We start from the raw sequence: 14,071 nt of genomic DNA on the forward strand, positions 1-14,071 counted from the left end.
GGAGTCAGTCCTCGTGTCGAATGCGGGCATGCACTTGTGCTTTCCTCCAGAGCGGTAGCAGCAGTGTCACGCAGTCCGCCGCGTGGATCAAAGGATCTATGGTTTTCCCTCGAGACTTTCCCACGAGGCTTTCCCACGAGGCTTTTCCACAGGGCTGTCCCACGTGCACACGTGGTGGGAGTCGATCCTCGGCTTGAACGTCAAGGCAGTGCAGGGAAAACAGGTTCCTCTGGAATGGACTGACACGTCTGGGGGACTCTTGGAATGGTGACACGACCCTGGACTTCCTCTCGCCTTTCCTGTGGAGAGCGACTCCTTTTGAGATGCGACGGGAAAGCCGAGAATTCTTTCCCTACGAAACAGGGAAAGGATCCCTCATCTCGAGCTAGGCGGCGGAAACGGGGCTCCCCTGGATATGTGCGCGACCCTCGTGCTTCCTCTCGAGTGGAGACGGATATGTCGGGGAACTTCGTGAGTTGCAGCAAGGGTGTGAAGGACCCTTTGGAAGTTCCAGTGGTTAGATGTGATTAGCCTCTAGAATCCTCAGCGGAAATGGGCCTCATCTCGCCTGGAGGGCAAAACCTCCTGGATTTTCTCGAGTTGCGGCAGGTGCTCTCGACTTACGACGGGGACCTCGGAGACCCGTTCTGGTGGCCTCAGGAAAGGCCAGTCCCCATGCGAGTTCCTCGGGGGCCTCTCGGGATTCCTCTCCCGTCGATGCCGGGGCCTAAGACCTTGTGTGGAGTCGGGGCCGGAACCTGAGGATTCCTCTCCAGTGCTGACATGGATCTTGGGGTACTTCTGGAGTCTCCCCAGGGGAGTCAGTCCTCGTCTCGAATGCGGGCATGCACTTGCGCTTTCCTCCAGAGCGGTAGCAGCAGTGTCACGCAGTCCGCCGCGTGGATCAAAGGATCTATGTTTTTCCCTCGAGTCTTTCCCACGGGGCTTTCCCAAGAGGCTTTCCCACAGGGCTGTCCCACGTGCACATGTGGTGGGAGTCGATCCTCGGCTTGAACGTCAAGGCAGTGCAGGGAAAACAGGTTCCTCTGGAATGGACTGACACATCTGGGGAACTCTTGGAATGGTGGCACGACCCTGGAGTTCTTCTCGCCTTTCCTGTGGAGAGCGCCTCCTCTTGAGATGCGACGGAACGCCGGGAATTCTTTCCCTACGAAACAGGGAAAGGATCCCTCATCTCGAGCTCGGAGGCGGAAACGGGGCTCCCCTGGATGTGTGCGCGACCCTCGTGCTTCCTCTCGAGTGGAGACGGATATGTCGGGGAACTTCTTGAGTTGCAGCAAGGGTGTGAAGGACCCTTTGGAAGTTCCAGTGGTTAGATGTGATTAGCCTCGAGAAGCCTCAGTGGAAATGGGCCTCATCTCGCCTGGAGGGCAAAACATCCTGGATTTTCTCGAGTTGCGGCAGGTGCTCTCGACTTACGACGGGGACCTCGGGGACCCGCTCTGGTGGCCTCAGGAAAGGCCAGTCCACATGCGAGTTCCTCGGGGGCCTCTCGGGATTCCTCTCCCGTCGATGCCGGGGCCTAAGACCTTGTGTGGAGTCGGGGCCGGAACCTGAGGATTCCTCTCCAGTGCTGACATGGATCTTGGGCTACTTCTGGAGTCTCCCCAGGGGAGTCAGTCCTCGTCTCGAATGCGGGCATGCACTTGCGCTTTCCTCCAGAGCGGTAGCAGCAGTGTCACGCAGTCCGCCGCGTGGATCAAAGGATCTATGGTTTTCCCTCGAGTCTTTCCCACGAGGCTTTTCCACGAGGCTTTCCCACAGGGCTGTCCCACGTGCACATGTGGTGGGAGTCGATCCTCGGCTTGAACGTCAAGTCAGTGCAGGGAAAACAGGTTCCTCTGGAATGGACTGACACATCTGGGGGACTCTTGGAATGGTGGCAAGACCATGGAGTTCTTCTCGCCTTTCCTGTGGAGAGCTCCTCCTCTTGAGATGCGACGGAACGCCGGGAATTCTTTCCCTACGAAACAGGGAAAGGATCCCTCATCTCGAGCTAGGAGGCGGAAACGGGGCTCCCCTGAATGTGTGCGGGACCCTCGTGCTTCCTCTCGAGTGGAGACGGGTATGTCGGGAACTTCTTGAGTTGCAGCAAGGGTGTGAAGGACCCTTTGGAAGTTCCAGTGGTTAGATGTGATTAGCCTCGAGAAGCCTCAGCGGAAATGGGCCTCATCTCGCCTGGAGGGCAAAACCTCCTGGATTTTCTCGAGTTGCGGCAGGTGCTCTCGCCTTACGACGGGGACCTCGGGGACCCGCTCAGGTGGCCTCAGGAAAGGCCAGTCCCCATGCGAGTTCCTCGGGGGCCTCTCGGGATTCCTCTCCCGTCGATGCCGGGGCCTAAGACCTTGTGTGGAGTCGGGGCCGGAACCTGAGGATTCCTCTCCAGTGCTGACATGGATCTTGGGCTACTTATGGAGTCTCCCCAGGGGAGTCAGTCCTCTTCTCGAATGCGGGTATGCAATTGCGCTTTCCTCCAGAGCGGTAGCAGCAGTGTCACGCAGTCCGCCGCGTGGATCAAAGGATCTATGGTTTTCCCTCGAGTCTTTCCCACTAGGCTTTCCCACAGAGCTGTTCCACGTGCACACGTCGTGGGAGTCGATCCTCGGCTTGAACGTCAAGGCAGTGCAGGGAAAACAGGTTCCTCTGGAATGGACTGACACATCTGGGGGACTCTTGGAATGGTGGCACGACCCTGGAGTTACTCTCGCCTTTCCTGTGGAGAGCGCCTCCTCTTGAGATGCTATGGGAACGCCGGGAATTCTTTCCCTACGAAACAGGGAAAGGATCCCTCATCTCGAGCTAGGAGGCGGAAACGGGGCTCCCCTGGATATGTGCGCGACCCTCGTGCTTCCTCTCGAGTGGAGACGGGTATGTCGGGGAACTTCTTGAGTTGCAGCAAGGGTGTGAAGGACTCTTTGGATGTTCCAGTGGTTAGATGTGATTAGCCTCGAGAAGCCTCAGCGGAAATGGGCCACGTCTCGCCTGGAGGGCAAAACCTCCTGGATTTTCTCGAATTGCGGCAGGGGCCCTCGACTTACGACGGGGATCTCGGGGACCCGCTCTGGTGGCCTCAGGAAAGGCCAGTCCCCATGCGAGTTCCTCGGGGGCCTCTCGGGATTCCTCTCCCGTCGATGCCGGGGCCTAAGACCTTGTGTGGAGTCGGGGCCGGAACCTGAGGATTCCTCTCCAGAGCTGACATGGATCTTGGGGTACTTCTGGAGTCTCCCCAGGGGAGTCAGTGCTCGTCTCGAATGCGGGCATGCACTTGCGCTTTCCTCCAGAGCGGTAGCAGCAGTGTCACGCAGTCCGCCGCGTGGATCAAAGGATCTATGGTTTTCCCTCGAGTCTTTCCCACGAGGCTTTCCACGAGGCTTTCCCACAGGGCTGTCCCAAATGCACGCGTGGTGGGAGTCGATCCTCGGCTTGAACGTCAAGGCAGTACAGGGATAAGAGGTTCCTCTGTAATGGACTGACACATCTGTGGGTCTCTTGGAATGGTGGCACGACCCTGGAGTTCCTCTCGCCTTTCCTGTGGAGAGCGCCTCCTCTTGAGATGCGACGGGAACGCCGGGAATTCTTTCCCTACGAAACAGGGAAAGGATCCCTCATCTCAAGCTATGAGGCGGAAACGGGGATCCCCTGGATGTGTGCGGGACCCTGGTGCTTCCTCTCGAGTGGAGACGGTTATGTCGGGGAACTTCTTGTGTTGCAGCAAGGGTGTGAAGGACCCTTTGGAAGTTCCAGTGGTTAGATGTGATTAGCCTCGAGAAGCCTCAGCAGAAATGGGCCTCATCTCGCCTGGAGGGCAAAACCTCCTGGATTTTCTCGAGTTGCGGCAGGTGCTCTCGACTTACGACGGGGACCTCAGGGACCCGCTCTGGTGGCCTCAGGAAAGGCCAGTCCCCATGCGAGTTCCTCGGGGGCCTCTCGGGATTCCTCTCCCGTCGATGCCGGGGCCTAAGACCTTGTGTGGAGTCGGGGCCGGGACCTGAGGATTCCTCTCCAGTGCTGACATGGATCTTGGGATACTTCTGGAGTCTCCCCAGGGGAGTCAGTCCTCGTCTCGAATGCGGGCATGCACTTGCGCTTTCCTCCAGAGCGGTAGCAGCATTGTCACGCAGTCCGCCGCGTGGATCAAAGGATCTATGTTTTTCCCTCGAGTCTTTCCCACGAGGCTTTCCCACGAGGCTTTCCCACAGGGCTGTCCCACGTGCACACGTGGTGTGAGTCGATCCTCGGCTTGAACGTCAAAGCAATGCAGGGAAAACAGGTTACTCTGGAATGGACTGACACATCTGGGGGACTCTTGGAATGGTGGCACGACCCTGGAGTTCCTCTCGCCTTTCCTGTGGAGAGTGCCTCCTCTTGAGATGCGACGGGAACGCCGGGAATTCTTTCCCTACGAAACAGGGAAAGGATCCCTCATCTCGAGCTAGGAGGCGGAAACGGGGCTCCCCTGGATGTGTGCGGGACCCTCGTGCTTCCTCTCGAGTGGAGACGGGTATGTCGGGGAACTTCTTGAGTTTCAGCAAGGGTGTGAAGGACCCTTTGGAAGTTCCAGTGGTTAGATGTGATTAGCCTCGAGAACCCTCAGCGGAAATGGGCCTCATCTCGCCTGGAGGGCAAAACCTCCTGGATTTTCTCGAGATGCGGTAGGTGCTCTCGACTTACGACGGGGACCTCAGGGACCCGCTCTGGTGGCCTCAGGAAAGGCCAGTCCCCATGCGAGTTCCTCGGGGGCCTCTCGGGATTCCTCTCCCGTGGATGCCGGGGCCTAAGATCTTGTGTGGAGTTGGGGCCGGAACCTGAGGATTCCTCTCCAGTGCTGACATGGATCTTGGGGTACTTCTGGAGTCTCCCCAGGGGAGTCAGTCCTCGTCTCGAATGCGGGCATGCACTTGCGCTTTCCTCCAGAGCGGTAGCAGCAGTGTCACGCAGTCCGCCGCGTGGATCAAAGGATCTATGGTTTTCCCTCGAGTCTTTCCCACGAGGCTTTCCCACGAGGCTTTCCCACAGGGCTGTCCCACGTGCACACGTGGTGGGAGTCGATCCTCGGCTTGAACGTCAAGGCAGTGCAGGGAAAACAGGTTCCTCTGGAATGGACTGACACATCTGGGGGACTCTTGGAATGGTGGCACGACCCTGGAGTTCCTCTCTCCTTTCCTGTGGAGAGCGCCTCCTCTTGAGATGCGACGGGAACGCCGGGAATTCTTTCCCTACGAAACAGGGAAAGGATCCCTCATCTCGAGCTAGGAGGCGGAAACGGGGCTCCCCTGGATGTGTGCGGGACCCTCGTGCTTCCTCTCGAGTGGAGACGGGTAGGTCGGGGAACTTCGTGAGTTGCAGCAAGGGTGTGAAGGACCCTTTGGAAGTTCCAGTGGTTAGGTGTGATTAGCCTCGAGAATCCTCAGCGGAAATGGGCCTCATCTCGCCTGGAGGGCAAAACCTCCTGGATTTTCTCGAGTTGCGGCAGGTGCTCTCGACTTACGACGGGGACCTCGAGGACCCGTTCTGGTGGCCTCAGGAAAGGCCAGTCCCCATGCGAGTTCCTCGGGGGCCTCTCGGGATTCCTCTCCCGTCGATGCCGGGGCCTAAGACCTTGTGTGGAGTCGGGGCCGGAACCTGAGGATTCCTCTCCAGTGCTGACATGGATCTTGGGGTACTTCTGGAGTCTCCCCAGGGGAGTCAGTCCTCGTCTCGAATGCGGGCATGCACTTGCGCTTTCCTCCAGAGCGGTAGCAGCAGTGTCACGCAGTCCGCCGCGTGGATCAAAGGATCTATGGTTTTCCCTCGAGTCTTTCCAACGAGGCTTTCCCAAGAGGCTTTCCCACAGGGCTGTCCCACGTGCACATGTGGTGGGAGTCGATCCTCGGCTTGAACGTCAAGGCAGTGCAGGGAAAACAGGTTCCTCTGGAATGGACTGACACATCTGGGGGACTCTTGGAATGGTGGCACGACCCTGGAGTTCTTCTCGCCTTTCCTGTGGAGAGCGCCTCCTCTTGAGATGCGACGGAACGCCGGGAATTCTTTCCCTTCGAAACAGGGAAAGGATCCCTCATCTCGAGCTAGGAGGCGGAAACGGGGCTCCCCTGGATGTGTGCGCGACCCTCGTGCTTCCTCTCGAGTGGAGACGGGTATGTCGGGGAACTTCTTGAGTTGCAGCAAGGGTGTGAAGGACCCTTTGGAAGTTCCAGTGGTTAGATGTGATTAGCCTCGAGAAGCCTCAGCGGAAATGGGCCTCATCTCGCCTGGAGGGCAAAACATCCTGGATTTTCTCGAGTTGCGGCAGGTGCTCTCGACTTACGACGGGGACCTCGGGGACCCGCTCTGGTGGCCTCAGGAAAGGCCAGTCCCCATGCGAGTTCCTCGGGGGCCTCTCGGGATTCCTCTCCCCTCGATGCCGGGGCCTAAGACCTTGTGTGGAGTCGGGGCCGGAACCTGAGGATTCCTCTGCAGTGCTGACATGGATCTTGGGGTACTTCTGGAGTCTCCCCAGGGGAGTCAGTCGTCGTCTCGTATGCGGACATGCACTTGCGCTTACCTCCAGAGCGGTAGCAGCAGTGTCACGCAGTCCGCCGCGTGGATCAAAGGATCTATGGTTTTCCCTCGAGTCTTTCCCACTAGGCTTTCCCACAGAGCTGTTCCACGTGCACACGTCGTGGGAGTCGATCCTCGGCTTGAACGTCAAGGCAGTGCAGGGAAAACAGGTTCCTCTGGAATGGACTGACACATCTGGGGGACTCTTGGAATGGTGGCACGACCCTGGAGTTACACTCGCCTTTCCTGTGGAGAGCGCCTCCTCTTGAGATGCGATGGGAACGCCGGGAATTCTTTCCCTACGAAACAGGGAAAGGATCCCTCATCTCGAGCTAGGAGGCGGAAACGGGGCTCCCCTGGATATGTGCGGGACCCTCGTGCTTCCTCTCGAGTGGAGACGGGTATGTCGGGGAACTTCTTGAGTTGCAGCATGGGTGTGAAGGACCCTTTGGATGTTCCAGTGGTTAGATGTGATTAGCCTCGAGAAGCCTCAGCGGAAATGGGCCACGTCTCGCCTGGAGTGCAAAACCTCCTGGATTTTCTCGAATTGCGGCAGGGGCCCTCGACTTACGACGGGGAACTCGGGGACCCGCTCTGGTGGCCTCAGGAAAGGCCAGTCCCCATGCGAGTTCCTCGGGGGCCTCTCGGGATTCCTCTCCCGTCGATGCCGGGGCCTAAGACCTTGTGTGGAGTCGGGGCCGGAACCTGAGGATTCCTCTCCAGAGCTGACATGGATCTTGGGGTACTTCTGGAGTCTCCCCAGGGGAGTCAGTCCTCGTCTCGAATGCGGGCATGCACTTGCGCTTTCCTCCAGAGCGGTAGCAGCAGTGTCACGCAGTCCGCCGCGTGGATCAAAGGATCTATGGTTTTCCCTCGAGTCTTTCCCACGAGGCTTTCCCACGAGGCTTTCCCACAGGGCTGTCCCACGTGCACACGTGGTGGGAGTCGATCCTCGGCTTGAACGTCATGGCAGTGCAGGGAAAACAGGTTCCTCTGGAATGGACTGACACATCTAGGGGTCTCTTGGAATGGTGGCACGACCCTGGAGTTCCTCTCGCCTTTCCTGTGGAGAGCGCCTCATCTTGAGATGCGACGGGAACGCCGGGAATTCTTTCCCTACGAAACAGGGAAAGGATCCCTCATCTCGAGCTAGGAGGCGGAAACGGGGCTCCCCTGGATGTGTGCGGGACCCTCGTGCTTCCTCTCGAGTGGAGACGGGTATGTCGGGGAACTTCTTGAGTTGCAGCAAGGGTGTGAAGGACCCTTTGGAAGTTCCAGTGGTTCGATGTGATTAGCCTCGAGAAACCTCAGCGGAAATGGGCCTCATCTCGCCTGGAGGGCAAAACCTCCTGGATTCTCTCGAGTCGCGGCAGGTGCTCTCGACTTACGACGGGGACCTCAGGGACCCGCTCTGGTGGCCTCAGGAAAGGCCAGTCCCTATGCGAATTCCTCGGGGGCCTCTCGGGATTCCTCTCCCATCGATGCCGGGGCCTAAGACCTTGTGTGGAGTCGGGGCCGGAACCTGAGGATTCCTCTCCAGAGCTGACATGGATCTTGGGGTACTTCTGGAGTCTCCCCAGGGGAGTCAGTGCTCGTCTCGAATGCGGGCATGCACTTGCGCTTTCCTCCAGAGCGGTAGCAGCAGTGTCACGCAGTCCGCCGCGTGGATCAAAGGATCTATGGTTTTCCCTCGAGTCTTTCCCACGAGGCTTTCCCACGAGGCTTTCCCACAGGGCTGTCCCACGTGCATGCGTGGTGGGAGTCGATCCTCGGCTTGAACGTCAAGGCAGTGCAGGGAAAAGAGGTTCCTCTGTAATGGACTGACACATCTGTGGGTCTCTTGGAATGGTGGCACGACTCTGGAGATCCTCTCCCCTTTCCTGTTGAGAGCGCCTCCTCTTGAGATGCGACGGGAACGCGGGGAATTCTTTCCCTACGAAACAGGGAAAGGATCCCTCATCTCGAGCTAGCAGGCGGAAACGGGGTTCCCCTGGATGTGTGCTGGACCCCACGTGCTTCCTCTCGAGTGGAGACGGGTATGTCGGGGAACTTCTTGAGTTGCAGCAAGGGTGTGAAGGACCCTTTGGAAGTTCCAAGGGTTAGACGTGATTAGCCTCGAGAAGCCTCAGCGGAAATGGGCCTCATCTCGCCTGGAGGGTAAAACCTCCTGGATTTTCTCGAGTTGCGGCAGGTGTTCTCGACTTACGACGGGGACCTCAGGGACCCGCTCTGGTGGCCTCAGGAAAGGCCAGTCCCCATGCGAGTTCCTCGGGGGCCTCTCGGGATTCCTCTCCCGTCGATGCCGGGGCCTAAGACCTTGTGTGGAGTCGGGGCCGGAACCTGAGGATTCCTCTCCAGTGCTGACATTGATTTTGGGGTACTTCTGGAGTCTCACCAGGGAAGTCAGTGCTCGTCTCGAATGCGGGCATGCACTTGCGCTTTCCTCCAGAGCGGTAGCAGCAGTGTCACGCAGTCCGCCGCGTGGATCAAAGGATCTATGGTTTTCCCTCGAGTCTTTCCCACGAGGCTGTCCCACAGGGCTGTCCCACGTGCACACGTGGTGGGAGTCGATCCTCGGTTTGAACGTCAAGGCAGTGCAGGGAAAAGAGGTTCCTCTGGAATGGACTGACACATCTGGGGGACTCTTGGAATGGTGGCATGACCCTGGAGTTCCTCTCGCCTTTCCTGTGGAGAGCGCCTCCTCTTGAGATGCGACGGGAACGCCGGGAATTCTTTCCCTAAGAAACAGGGAAAGGATCCCTCATCTGGAGCTAGGAGGCGGAAACGGGTTCTCCCCTGGATGTGTGCGGGACCCCACATGCTTCCTCTCGAGTGGAGACGGGTATGTCGGGGAACTTCTTGAGTTGCAGCAAGGGTGTGAAGGACCCTTTGGAAGTTCCAGTGGTTAGACGTGATTAGCCTCGAGAAGCCTCAGCGGATATGGGCCTCATCTCGCCAGGAGGGCAAAACCTCCTGGAATTTCTCGAGATGCGGCAGGTGCTCTCGACTTACGACGGGGACCTCAGGGACCCGCTCTGGTGGCCTCATGAAAGGCCAGTCCCCATGCGAGTTCCACGGGGGCGTCTCGGGATTCCTCTCCCGTCGATGCCGGGGCCTAAGATGTTGTGTGGAGTCGGGGCCGGAACCTGAGGATTCCTCTCCAGTGCTGACATGGACCTTGGGGTACTTCTGGAGTCTCCCCAGGGGAGTCAGTCCACGTCTCGAATGCGGGCATGCACTTGCGCTTTTCTCCGGAGCGGTAGCAGCAGTGTCCCGCAGTCCGCCGCGTGGATCAAAGGATCTATGGTTTTCCCTCGAGTCTTTCCCACCAGGCTTTCCCACGAGGCTTTCCCACAGGGCTGTCCCACGTGCACACGTGGTGGGAGTCGATCCTCGGCTTGAACGTCAAGGCAGTGCAGGGAAAACAGTTTCCTCTGGAATGGACTGACACATCCGGGGGACTCTTGGAATGTTGGCACGACCCTGGAGTTCCTCTCGCCTTTCCTGTGGAGAGCGCCTCCTCTTGAGATGCGACGGGAACGCCGGGAATTCTTTCCCTACGAAACAGGGAAAGGATCCCTCATCTCGAGCTAGGAGGCGGAAACGGTGCTCCCCTGGATGTGTGCGGGACCCCACGTGCTTCCTCTCGAGTGGAGACGGGTATGTCGCGGAACTGCTTGAGTTGCAGCAAGTGTGTGAAGGACCCTTTGGAAGTTCCAGTGGTTAGATGTGATTGGCCTCGAGAAGCCTCAGCGGAAATGGGCCTCATCTCGCCTGGAGGGCAAAACCTCCTGGATTTTCTCGAGTTGCGGCAGGTGCTCTCGACTTACGACGGGGACCTCAGGGACCCGCTCTGGTGGCCTCAGGAAAGGCCAGTCCCCATGCGAGTTCCTCGGGGGCCTCTCGGGATTCCTCTCCCGTCGATGCCGGGGCCTAAGACCTTGTGTGGAGTCGGGGCCGTAACCTGAGGATTCCTCTCCAGTGTTGACATGGATCTTGGGGTACTTCTGGAGTCTCCCCAGGGGAGTCAGTCCTCGTCTCGAATGCAGGCATGCACTTGCGCTTTCCTCCAGAGCGGTAGCAGCAGTGTCACGCAGTCCGCCGTGTGGATCAAAGGGTCTATGGTTTTCCCTCGAGTCTTTCCCACGAGGCTTTCCCACGATGCTTTCCCACAGGGCTGTCCCACGTGCACGCGTGGTGGGAGTCGATCCTCGGCTTGAACGTCAAGGCAGTGCAGGGAAAAGAGGTTCCTCTGTAATGGACTGACACATCTGTGGGTCTCTTGGAATGGTGGCACGACTCTGGAGATCCTCTCCCCTTTCCTGTTGAGAGCGCCTCCTCTTGAGATGCGAGGGGAACGCGGGGAATTCTTTCCCTACGAAACAGGGAAAGGATCCCTCATCTCGAGCTAGCAGGCGGAAACGGGGTTCCCCTGGATGTGTGCTGGACCCCACGTGCTTCCTCTCGAGTGGAGACGGGTATGTCGGGGAACTTCTTGAGTTGCAGCAAGGGTGTGAAGGACCCTTTGGAAGTTCCAGGGGTTAGACGTGATTAGCCTCGAGAAGCCTCAGCGGAAATGGGCCTCATCTCGCCTGGAGGGTAAAACCTCCTGGATTTTCTCGAGTTGCGGCAGGTGTTCTCGACTTACGACGGGGACCTCAGGGACCCGCTCTGGTGGCCTCAGGAAAGGCCAGTCCCCATGCGAGTTCCTCGGGGGCCTCTCGGGATTCCTCTCCCGTCGATGCCGGGGCCTAAGACCTTGTGTGGAGTCGGGGCCGGAACCTGAGGATTCCTCTCCAGTGCTGACATTGATTTTGGGGTACTTCTGGAGTGTCCCCAGGGGAGTCAGTGCTCGTCTCGAATGCGGGCATGCACTTGCGCTTTCCTCCAGAGCGGTAGCAGCAGTGTCACGCTGTCCGCCGCGTGGATCAAAGGGTCTATGGTTTTCCCTCGAGTCTTTCCCACGAGGCTTTCCCACGAGGCTTTCCCACAGGGCTGTCCCACGTGCACACGTGGTGGGAGTCGATCCTCGGCTTGAACGTCAAGGCAGTGCAGGGAAAACAGGTTCCTCTGGAATGGACTGACACATCTGGGGGACTCTTGGAATGGTGTCACGACCCTGGAGTTCCTCTCACCTTTCCTGTGGAGAGCGCCTCCTCTTGAGATGCGACGGGAACGCCGGAATTCTTTCCCTACGAAACAGGGAAAGGATCCCTCATCTCGAGCTAGGAGGCGGAAACGGTGCTCCCCTGGATGTGTGCAGGACACCACGTGCTTCCTCTCGAGTGCAGACCGGTATGTCGGGGAACTTCTTGAGTTGCAGCAAGGGTGTGAAGGACCCTGTGGAAGTTCCAGTGGTTAGATGTGATTGGCCTCGAGAAGCCTCAGCGGAAATGGGCCTCATCTCGCCTGGAGGGCAAAACCTCCTGGATTTTCTCGAGTTGTGGCAGGTGCTCTCGACTTACGATGGGGACCTCAGGGACCCGCTCTGGTGGCCTCAGGAAAGGCCAGTCCCCATGCGAGTTCCTCGGGGGCCTCTCGGGATTCCTCTCCCGTCGATGCCGGGGCCTAAGACCTTGTGTGGTGTCGGGGCCGGAACCTGAGGATTCCTCTCCAGTGCTGACATGGATCTTGGGGTACTTCTGGAGTCTCCCCAGGGGAGTCAGTCCTCGTCTCGAATGCGGGCATGCACTTGCGCTTTCCTCCAGAGCGGTAGCAGCAGTGTCACACAGTCCGCCGCGTGGATCAAAGGATCTATGGTTTTCCCTCGAGTCTTTCCCACGAGGCTTTCCCACGAGGCTTTCCGACAGGGCTGTCCCACGTGCACACGTGGTGGGAGTCGATCCTCGGCTTGAACGTCAAGGCAGTGCAGGGAAAACAGGTTCCTCTGGAATGGACTGACACATCTTGTGGACTCTTGGAATGGTGTCACGACCCTGGAGTTCCTCTCGCCTTTCCTGTGGAGAGCGATTCCTCTTGAGATGCGACGGGAACGCCGGAATTCTTTCCCTACGAAACAGGGAAAGGATCCCTCATCTCGAGCTAGGAGGCGGAAACGGGACTCCCCTGGATGTGTGCGGGACCCACGTGCTTCCTCTCGAGTGGAGACGGGTATGTCGGGGAACTTCTTGAGTTGCAGCAAGGGTGTAAAGGACCCTTTGGAAGTTCCAGTGGTTAGACTTGATAAGCCTCGAGAGGCCTCAGCGGAAATGGGCCTCATCTCGCCTGGAGGGCAAAACCTCCTGGATTTTCTCGAGTTGCGGCAGGTGCTCTCGACTTACGACGGGGACCTCAGGGACCTGCTCTGGTGGCCTCAGGAAAGGCCAGTCCCCATGCGAGTTCCTCGGGGGCCTCTCGGGATTCCTCTCCCGTCGATGCCGGGGCCTAAGACCTTGTGTGGAGTTGGGGCGGGAACCTCAGGATTCCTCTCCAGTGCTGACATGGATCTTGGGGTACTTCTGGAGTCTCCCCAGGGTAGTCAGTCCTCGTCTCGAATGGGGGCATGCACTTGCGCTTTCTTCCAGAGCGGTAGCAGCAGTGTCACGCAGTCCGCCGCGTGGATCAAAGGATCTATGGTTTTCCCTCGAGTCTTTCCAACGAGGCTTTCCCACGAGGCTTTCCCACAGGGATGTCCCACGTGCACACGTGGTGGGAGTCGATCCTCGGCTTGAACGTCGAGGCAGTGCAGGGAAAACAGGTTCCTCTGGAATGGACTGACACATCTGGGGGACTCTTGGAATGGTGGCAGGACCCTGGAGTTCCTCTCGCCTTTCCTGTGGAGAGCGCCTCCTCTTGAGATGCGACGGGAACGCCGGGAATTCTTTCCCTACGAAACAGGGAAAGGATCCCTCATCTCGAGCTAGGAGGCGGAAACGGGGCTCCCCTGGATGTGTGCGGGACCCTCGTGCTTCCTCTCGAGTGGAGACGGGTATGTCGGGGAACTTCTTGAGTTGCAGCAAGGGTGTGAAGGACCCTTTGGAAGTTCCAGTGGTTAGACGTGATTAGCCTCGAGAAGCCTCAGCGGAAATGGGCCTCATCTCGCCAGGAGGGCAAAACCTCCTGGAATTTCTCGAGATGCGGCAGGTGCTCTCGACTTACGACGGGGACCTCAGGGACCCGCTCTGGTGGCCTCAGGAAAGGCCAGTCCCCATGCGAGTTCCTCGGGGGCGTCTCGGGATTCCTCTCCCGTCGATGCCGGGGCCTAAGACCTTGTGTGGAGTCGGGGCCGGAACCTGAGGATTCCTCTCCAGTGCTGACATGGACCTTGGGGTACTTCTGGAGTCTCCCCAGGGGAGTCAGTCCACGTCTCGAATGCGGGCATGCACTTGCGCTTTTCTCCAGAGCGGTAGCAGCAGTGTCACGCAGTCCGCCGCGTGGATCAAAGGATCTATGGTTTTCCCTCGAGTCTTTCCCACGAGGCTTTCCCACGAGGCTTTCCCACAGGGCTGTCCCACGTGCACACGTGGTGGGACTCGATCCTCGGCTTGAACGTCAAGGCAGTGCAGGGAAAAGA

Source organism: Ovis canadensis, chromosome 24 (assembly GCF_042477335.2).
Source record: "Ovis canadensis isolate MfBH-ARS-UI-01 breed Bighorn chromosome 24, ARS-UI_OviCan_v2, whole genome shotgun sequence".
NCBI classification, from domain to species: domain Eukaryota; kingdom Metazoa; phylum Chordata; class Mammalia; order Artiodactyla; family Bovidae; genus Ovis; species Ovis canadensis.